General features: G+C 41.2%; 1 long non-coding RNA gene across 1 annotated transcript in view; it reads left to right on the top strand.

Annotated features, from left to right (window-relative positions):
- Positions 1 to 8,668, top strand: part of LOC106680536 (uncharacterized) — a 10,177-nt gene extending 1,509 nt beyond the window's left edge. Inside the window, exons 2-3 of the long non-coding RNA XR_001343120.2 lie at positions 2,181 to 2,812; positions 3,123 to 8,668. This is a non-coding gene — a long non-coding RNA (uncharacterized lncRNA). The remainder of the gene's footprint in view (positions 1 to 2,180; positions 2,813 to 3,122) is intronic.
- Positions 8,669 to 8,821: the final 153 nt, after the last annotated feature.

Raw genomic sequence — 8,821 nt, forward strand, 5'->3', positions numbered from 1 at the left:
ATTCTCTTTATACTTTCTTTTTATATTTTTTTTTATTTTTCTATACTTACTGTGGTTGTTATCTTGTTTTGTTTTTAGCACTGAAGAAGGCTAGAAACTCTAGCCGAAACGTCAGCACATTAAAATAAGTTAATCATACTTATTTGTGTTTTCATTGACCGCACCCCCAACCATCTTCTCCTCATTTATCATCCACGGTCAACTATCTCTCATAATTATAAATTTAATTATTAATTTTATTTGGTGGCCTTAGTGTGATGTTACAACAAATTACAACCTAACTGATAACTTTGTATCAAATATTAATTGTATATGTACAATGAATATTTGTTGGACTATAAGGAGAATATTATTATTTAATTTCTATTACTATCTTTCTTAAAAAACAATGAAAATATTTAATTAATTGAAAGCATTTATGTTTCTATTGAAATTAATAACTTTTGATTTTTGTCTGTGCAATATATAGTGCTATAAATTTAACCAATCCTATTCTGTTTAGTATGTTTCTCTAAATGTTATCTCTTTTGTTCTATAGCCCTGATAAAGACCTGAAACTCAGGTCAAAACGTCGGCATAAAATAAATAAATATGGTTTTGTTTATTTATGTTGTTATTTGCTGACCGCACTCCCTGACAAACTTCTCCAATGATTAATCTACAGTCAACTATCTACACCTTTTTATTATTTTTAGTTTAATTGTATTTGATTTTTTAATTATTTTTTTCTTTTTATTTATTATCAGACGTGTTAGTCATTTTATGTTTTATGTTTATGACCTATGGTTTTACTTTATTTGTTCTATTCTTATTTTATATATTCTGTTTATTATTGTTGTTCATTTTTATTTTTTTAAATTCATTATTTTATTATATTTTAATTTCAATTTTTATTTTGTATTTTACTCTAAGGCACTAAAGCCAAATTTTAATGCCTGTATATTATTCTAAGGGATCAATCTAAGAATAAATAAATAAAGAATATCATTTTGGCAGGAAAAAAGTTAATATTTGTTATTTTCACCTCAAGAACCCTTAATCTATATTTCTATAGTAATGGAAAAATAAAAATGTTTTGTTCAAAAATTTCAATAATAAAAATAGCTATAACTTGAACATAAGTCCACCAATCCATTCTTGTTCCCTGGTTTTCTAAATAAGAGCAGGTTGGGCTCACTAAGGTTTTCCACCTGTTTATGAAGTCTTCAAATTGGTGATAGTTTTAGTTGACTACCATATTTTTTTCTATTATGTTTTGAATTCCGGTTGTCTTGGACATCTTGGACCCTAATACTTCATAAGCAGAGCAGTTCATTACCATATGCTCAGCTGTCTGTAGAACGCTACACCTGCAGTTGATATGGATACAATAGGTTTTCCAAAGTGTAGTACGAAAAACCACCATGCTCAGTATGAATTTAGGAAATCTAATTGTCTGGGAGGAGCTGGTTTGCTGCTAGGTGAGGGTAGATGGTGCTTTCTTAGAATACTTCCTTTCTGGGAAGTCGCTTACTGTCAGACCCATTTTTCAATGGTGACCTCATGTATTATTGCCTTCAATAGATTTGTGGGTTTCCATGATCCGAATCTGAATATTTTCTGGAAGTCCTGCTTTGCTTAGCTTTCCCTTTTATACTTAAATTTGATCTCTTCTTTTTCCCGAAGAAGTTGAAGAGGTACTCCTGCTAAAACCTGCATCACTGCATGAGACTCTGTTCTATTGGCTTTAGTGACCTTTAGCAAATCAGTCTTCTGTGCTGACACATACCTGTTTTTTTTTCTTGATAAATTTCAATACCATGGGGGAAAGCATACCTAATGATACCCAGCAGATATATATTGCCATTGTTGCTAAATATCTGAGATCCTGGAAGGTGTTACCTATTCAATTAAACTCACTCATGGCTTGGTGCACCAGCTCTGACGGCCTAGGGTTTAATCAGAAACGTTGAAACTTAATAAAAATAAGTTTTATTTATTATATGTTCTTTTCTACATTAATCACACTCCTCTATCCTGCCCGACTAATTAACCTTAGGTGTATGCATACCTTTGTGAATCATATTTTCTATATTACTTTGGTTTATGGATTTAGATTATTATATAAAATAATTTGTATTAGTTTTTTAGAATCAAGAATATCATGTAATATTTTTCTGATTAAACTAATTATTTTACAGTTGATACTGATGGAGTAGCAGCGGATAAAATGTTCAACTTGTGGATCTGGAGAAAACAGCAAGTAGTTGAGAGGACTGGTAGATAAAACGGAAGGAGGCTCTGATTCTTCCTTGTAGAGTTGTAGTGCCAAGAATAATGGTGATGTAGGATTAGGGTTGATTACATTTCTTAAAAGTAGGGGATAAGGCTGTAATATTTTCAACGATTTTGAATCAATGCAATTTGCATTGGCAAAATTTGATTGGCTATGTGCTAAGAACTTTGATCAACAGATCTCCAAAACTTATATGGGAAGCAAAAACTGAGAGAAAATGACCTCGTAGCTGATCGAGGAATAAGTGGGAAGATTTCATTTCGGATCTGACATGGAACGAAGGACACCTAGTGTGACACTCACTAGATGAATTCAAAAAGTTGGCCACAAATAAAGAAGATTTTAAGAAATGGATCAAGGCTTCCCGGACTCTGTAAGGTATTTGGGTGGGTTGATTAAAGAAGAAAATTTGCTCCTTTATTAAGGGATGAGGAATTCAAGATAACTTTTTCTCAGTCAAGGTACTAGTGATTGCACAGTTTCTTCATAAGCCATTTCAGAAACAGACTTCTTGAATAATTTTCATCTTGAAATATGGTAATAATTTTTATTACTTTTGAAACATTTAATTAATTTTTAAATTTTTAAAATGGTTCCATATATTTGAGTTAAAAAGACGATCCAATATTTTTCCTAACATCTTTTGGTTTTTTACACTGTTTTGGTCATATTCCAATGTTTAAACTTTTTAAATTGAAACAATGTCCATTCTTAATGCCCTTTTGGTATTAAGGTAGGCATTTCTGTTTGTAAACTACTTATGTTCTTGGAATCTCTATTTCACTTCTACTGCTTATCAGATTGAGCTAATGCTAGGTCATTTTTTCCTATTTTTTTTTTTTTACAGGCTAAGTTGGAGCATTATGATTACTATTTTCTTCATTCACTATGAAGAGTCACATTCTGTACTCTTATCTATCCTCAACCGAAAATGCAAGTAATATTTAGTTGTATGAGTTTTTTCATTTTTAAGAATTAATTTTATATTAAGTATTTGGTTTAGGTATTGTTATTACTTTATTAGCTGGTTTTATTTGTAGTATACTATTTTTTATAGTTATTATATAATGGTTTAAATTAGGTGTGGTTGAGTATTGGAAAACAAAATTAAAGTTGTTCTGGACTATGTATGTTGTATATTTCTATATACCCACATGAGGTCTGATAAGGTTGCCTTGTTACTCTGTTGTGAGGTCAAGACAATGATTCATGTTTTTGTGCAATTGGCAGTTGTAAATTTAAGTATTATAGAGTATTGTTAATTAATGTTGAAAAAAGAGATATATTATTTTTACTTATATGATGAGGTTATGTGTTCAATGATGTATGTTACAGATGCATGGGATCTACTTACACTTCTCAGATTGTTATAATAATAGAATAGTTAATAATCTATACCAAAAAATAGATTAAAAGGTTTGCATTTTGGAGTACAGTTCAATTGAAGAGAATAGTTATTATTTAACCAATTTTAATTGTTATTTAATCTAACTTAGATTGTTTTTCTCTACTTAATGTTTGTAAAAAATAACAAGATGTACTTAAGAGTATGGCCTGAGTCTTTGCTGTGGTCATACTCAACTTTCTCCTCACGCACCACTCTCCAACAAAACTGGCACATCTCTGCTTCGCTCTTTAATCTGGATCTGCTATTCCCAGCCATGATGACTGCCAGGTCGTCGACATAGGCAGTGACAAGGAGTCCTCTATCTTTTAGTTCCCCCAACTTTTTTTTTTTTTATTCCCTTCCGGGTCTTGCTGCCATATGGGGTTCGGCAACAGTGGGGTAGTGCATTAGAATTGCGCATGCCACTGCTGCCAATAATTATCTTTTTTTTTTAACTTTATTTTCATTTACATTATATAAAATTATTTGGTGGGAGCCATTTAATTTTTTTGGTAACAATTTTTTAAATTGTGGTGCAGCCTAGCACTCGGTTGAGTGGCTTAAGATGAGGTTACACCTTATCCAGCAGCATCCGTCTGGTAGGTCCAACACTCCTGGTCCGCATCCGTCTGGTTTCCACTTCCAGTATGCAGCCTAGTCAAACCCTCCTGGTCTCATTCTGCTTCTTCACTATCATCTTCCATTGGCGGCTCACCGACTCCGGGAAGCCGAGCCCTTCCCAATGTAAAGTGCATTGGGCCGACCACCTCCCTCCACCTGTAGATGAACTCTCTGAAGAACGGGTAGTTCTCCTCCTCCATCAGACAGGGGAAGTCCAAATTGGCGAGAACAGAGATCCTGGTTTTCCTCGTCAACCTGGCACGGTGTCCTTCCATGGCGGTGAAATCCAATACCACATGCTCTGCTGTTTCGGGGATCAGGCACCGGGAGTCGATGTTCTTTCTGAAGCTTTACAGCTTTTCCCGGAATCCCCTGTGTCCTGTCAGGATCTGTAAGACCCAATAGTCAGGGATGAACCATCTTGCTGTCAATCTTGAGTGGACGGTGGGAAAGAATTTCCTCAGGGTCGCACCCTTTTCACTGGTCTGCCACCGTCCATTCCACTCCTCAATGGACTCTTCCCGCAAGAACTTCTTCCAAAGGTTTGAGGTCTCACTGATCCTCTGAGTTCCTCCGGTAGCACTCTCAGCCCCTGCCTCTTCACATCATACTTTGCAGCATCTTCCTTGTGGATGAGGTCCAGGGGCATTGCTCTGGCCAGCACCTGTACTACCTCATGTGACACCGTCCTATACGCCTTGTGACCCTCAGCAGAGCCAGTCTTTGCATAGAGGCCAGTCTCTTCTGCTCCCCCGTGATGGTTCGACTCCACACAGGGGATGCGTACTTCAGGATACCCAAGACCACACCTTTGTAAATAGTCATTGTAGCGGGGTACCTGAGGCCCCAGAAAGCATCCCCTATACTGCTCAACCCATCAAGTGAGTTACCCTATCCCTCAGGTATACCAGATGAGGAGTGGCGTCAAAGCCTTTCCTCATCCTCACACCGAGGTATGTCACCTCCTCACCCAGTCTCACCTCTTCTTGTATGTCCAGAGTGATAGGGTGAGCCCTGTCCATGAAGCCTTTTAGGAGTATGACCGAAGTCTTACGTGCGGCCATACTCAACCTTTTCCTCATGCACCACTCTCCCACAAGACTGGCACATCTCCGCTACGTTCTTCAATCTGGCTCTGCTATTACCGGCCACGATGACTGCCTGGTTGTCGACGTAGGCCGTGGCAAGGAACCCTCTATCTTCTAGTTCCCCAACAACTCACCGTACACCAACTTCCACAGTCCCTTCTTTTATCTGGGACATTCCTTAACCTTATGCCTGGTTCCAAGACACCACTTACATACCAGGTGCTCTGTGCATGCCTTGGCAGGGTGTCCATACTTCTGACACCGCAGGCAGACCAGGGGGTCGAGGTAATCTCTGATGGTCATGCTCCACCATCCTGTCTTAGTGTCGGCTGCGGACAGGATCATCAGGGCGAGACTTCCACCTCCCACATCATCGATGATCTACCCCTCACAGGAGTGGAAAAGCAGGGTCTTATCCACTCCTCTTTGGAACTTCCGAGGCCACCCTTGTGCCACAGGTACCTAATTAATATCTTCTCATCTCAGTGCTTTGGGACTCCTTTAACTTCAAGGCAGGGCCACCTCGCCATCGCCAGCTTTGCCTCAAGTCCTCCCTGTTTCAGCCAGTCCCATTCTAGGAGTTTTTGTCTGCCGCACCCTCTGTCCATATCAGGACCGCGTTGCCATTGGTGACTTACCATTTTGGCATAGACTCCTATCTGCTTCAGTTCCTCTTGGGATGGGAGCTGCTCACGGATTCTGCTCAGAGACCACCCTTCCGCACTGCCTTTGACTGTCACCTAAGTGGCAGTCTCCTTGGCCTTTCTAGGTAACTGTGGGACATTAGCAAGAATCCTGGCGAATGTCAACTTGTCCTTCTTTTCTGCTTTTTTTTCCTCCTTCTTCCCTTTCTTCCTCTTCACCAGGACCCAATCTTCCTGGCTAGCATCGTTCTTCGCCAGCTTATGGCCCTGGAAGGAATCTTTCCTCTTCCGTTGGTAATACACCTTCCCCTCTTGGGCAAGGTGCACGGTGCGACACCACACCAGACACCTCACTCTAACACCCAATTTAACTAAAAACTTTAAAATTCAATAACTTATCGTAGTTTCCTCCAATGGGGTTGTGTAGGTATTCGTTCTCTTCAGTTTTTTGTGCTCTATTCTAGCTACTCCACAATGTGATACTCTGACTTTTTTAAGGTCACGTGAGGTGAAAAACACCTCGTGGTCCCTCTGTTTTCCCAAATTTTGGAGAAATTTGTTCAAATTTCACTCAGCACTAAAACACTTCTGTACCAACATTTTGGCACACTCATGTTTTCACAAATATCTGTACTAACACTTTAAACTGCTACTGATAACTATAAAAACTCACAGAACACGTCCTCTCTACTCGCCAGTCAGTAGACAACTGTTGCTTCACCATCCTGTCATAGTGTCGGCTGCGGACAGGTTCATCAGGGCGAGCCTCACTGACTGGTGGACAATCATCAATAACCCACCCCTCACAGGAGTGGAGAAGCAGGGTCTTATCCAATCCACTCTGTCCTCCTTGGTACTCCCAAGGCCACTCTTGTACCACAGGTACCTTATGAGTGTTTCCTGTCCCAGTGCTTTGGCACTCCTATAACTCCAAGGCGGGGCCTCCTCTTGCCAGTTTCGCCTCAAGTCCTTCCTATTGATGATCCTTTTCTATCTTGCTCTTGGTGACTTTTTTGTGAAGTTGCTGAACTCAAAGTGTGCACTCCCTTGTGCCTGCTCCTCCAAGTGCATATTGTGTCCACTCGATAAGAGACTGTGTATTTTTATACACCCTCTGCCATTCAGCCTCAGCCTGAGTTCCCTATGCATAGCTTGAGTGTTCAAGAGGGTCTGTCATGTCTGTCATGTTAACAGTGATGGTATTGCTAGCTCTTGTAATCCATACTTTGTTTGTCGCAGGATTGAATATGTCGGGGTTAGCTAGTCTTAGGCGGTAACCACTGATAACCACTCTACAGAAGGCCCTCGACAAGGCGTGTTCAGTAAGTTAGAGTGTGGAAGAGAGACAGCTTGGTCTTGGTGATGTAAGTGCCCAGCGGGTTGTTACTACTACACAACCAGGCGGTGTGCCGGGCATTGAGGTCCCCTAGTACAATATGCTGGCCCGTCGCCTGGGCGTGTTGCAGCAGCAGTTTCACTGGTGTGAGACCGGCCCAAGGTCTCCTGTAGACACAGGTGAATGTGTAACAGTGTTTAAACCGCACGTCCACTGTGACTAGGTGAGTACCCTCTGTAGCCGTCACTGGGTTCGGGATGCTCCTTGACGGGATGTCCCTCCTGACCAAGATCATGACTCCTTCTCGAGCTCCGGGGAGGCAGGCCTTTCGGTACGCGATGTACCCATGGAAGTACATCCGTGAAGAGGTGGAGAGCATAGTGTTGGTGAGCGCCACCACTGAAGGTCTGTGCTGCTGCAGAAAAAGCTCGATTTCAGCCTGCTTCGGTGAGAGGCCTCTGACATTATAGTTGATGACCAGATGCTCAGTCATAGTGGTGAGCGAGGATCTTACCCATCATCTCCATGAGCATCGTCACCATGCCCATCATCTGGTCCATTTGGCCAAAAAATTGTTCCATGGCAGGCTGGCTTGAGGCAATGGTCACCGAGGCAGGCTGTGGTAGGGGCTGTTGAGTCTGCTGAGCAGGGGATCTTCCCATCAGCTCGGAGAAGGCGATGTTGCTCTGGACTATCCTCATGGGGAGTTGTCTTCTGGGTTACGCTGGTGGTGGTGCCGGGGCTTCTCTTCTGCCCTCCTCTATTCCATCAGGTCCATCCTCACAGGGCACTCCTTTGAAGTTGCCATGTGGCCAACTTTGTCACAGATGGTGCATTTCGGTGTGCCGCTCAGTGCACACTGGGTTAGATCGTGATTTTCGCTGCACCTCGGGCATATTATTTTCCAGTCGCAATACCGCATCGTGTGTCCGTATTGCAAACAGTTCCTGCACTGAACTGGGCAGCCGTCCTCTTTGAATGGGGAAACCCTACACCTGGTTTATGGCACCTAGATTTCTGATGTCTGCTATCTTTACGTGATGTTCAGTCACGAGCTTCAGCAAATCAACTGGTGTTTTTCGCCCGTCGGGCTATGTCCTGGTGAGGCGGTGCAGCAGTTTGAAGCCAGGGAGACGTTCATAAATATCGTTGGTAATATCTTCCAGGTCGGAGTTTACATCGAATCCGTAGAGGACCCACTTCTTCGACCTCTTAGTACCTCTCGGGGCAAAGGTGTGGAATTGCACCGCATTTGTCTTCTTCAGCATTTCACGTGCCTTGAGATGATCTTCTTCGATTGTGAGGAAGAGCCAGGTCTCCCTGCTTGAGTTATTAGTCATGAAGTCCCGGATACGCTTTGTATCCTTTCATACCACTAAACTTACGTTTTTGGGCTGCTTCTAATCAAAATTGTTCTTGGGTTGAATATTTTTTCTTTGCGGATCCCTTTTCCAACCTTGTGTGTAAAAC

Source organism: Halyomorpha halys, unplaced genomic scaffold (assembly GCF_000696795.3).
Source record: "Halyomorpha halys isolate HHAL.00 unplaced genomic scaffold, Hhal_1.1 Scaffold266.1, whole genome shotgun sequence".
NCBI lineage: Eukaryota > Metazoa > Arthropoda > Insecta > Hemiptera > Pentatomidae > Halyomorpha > Halyomorpha halys.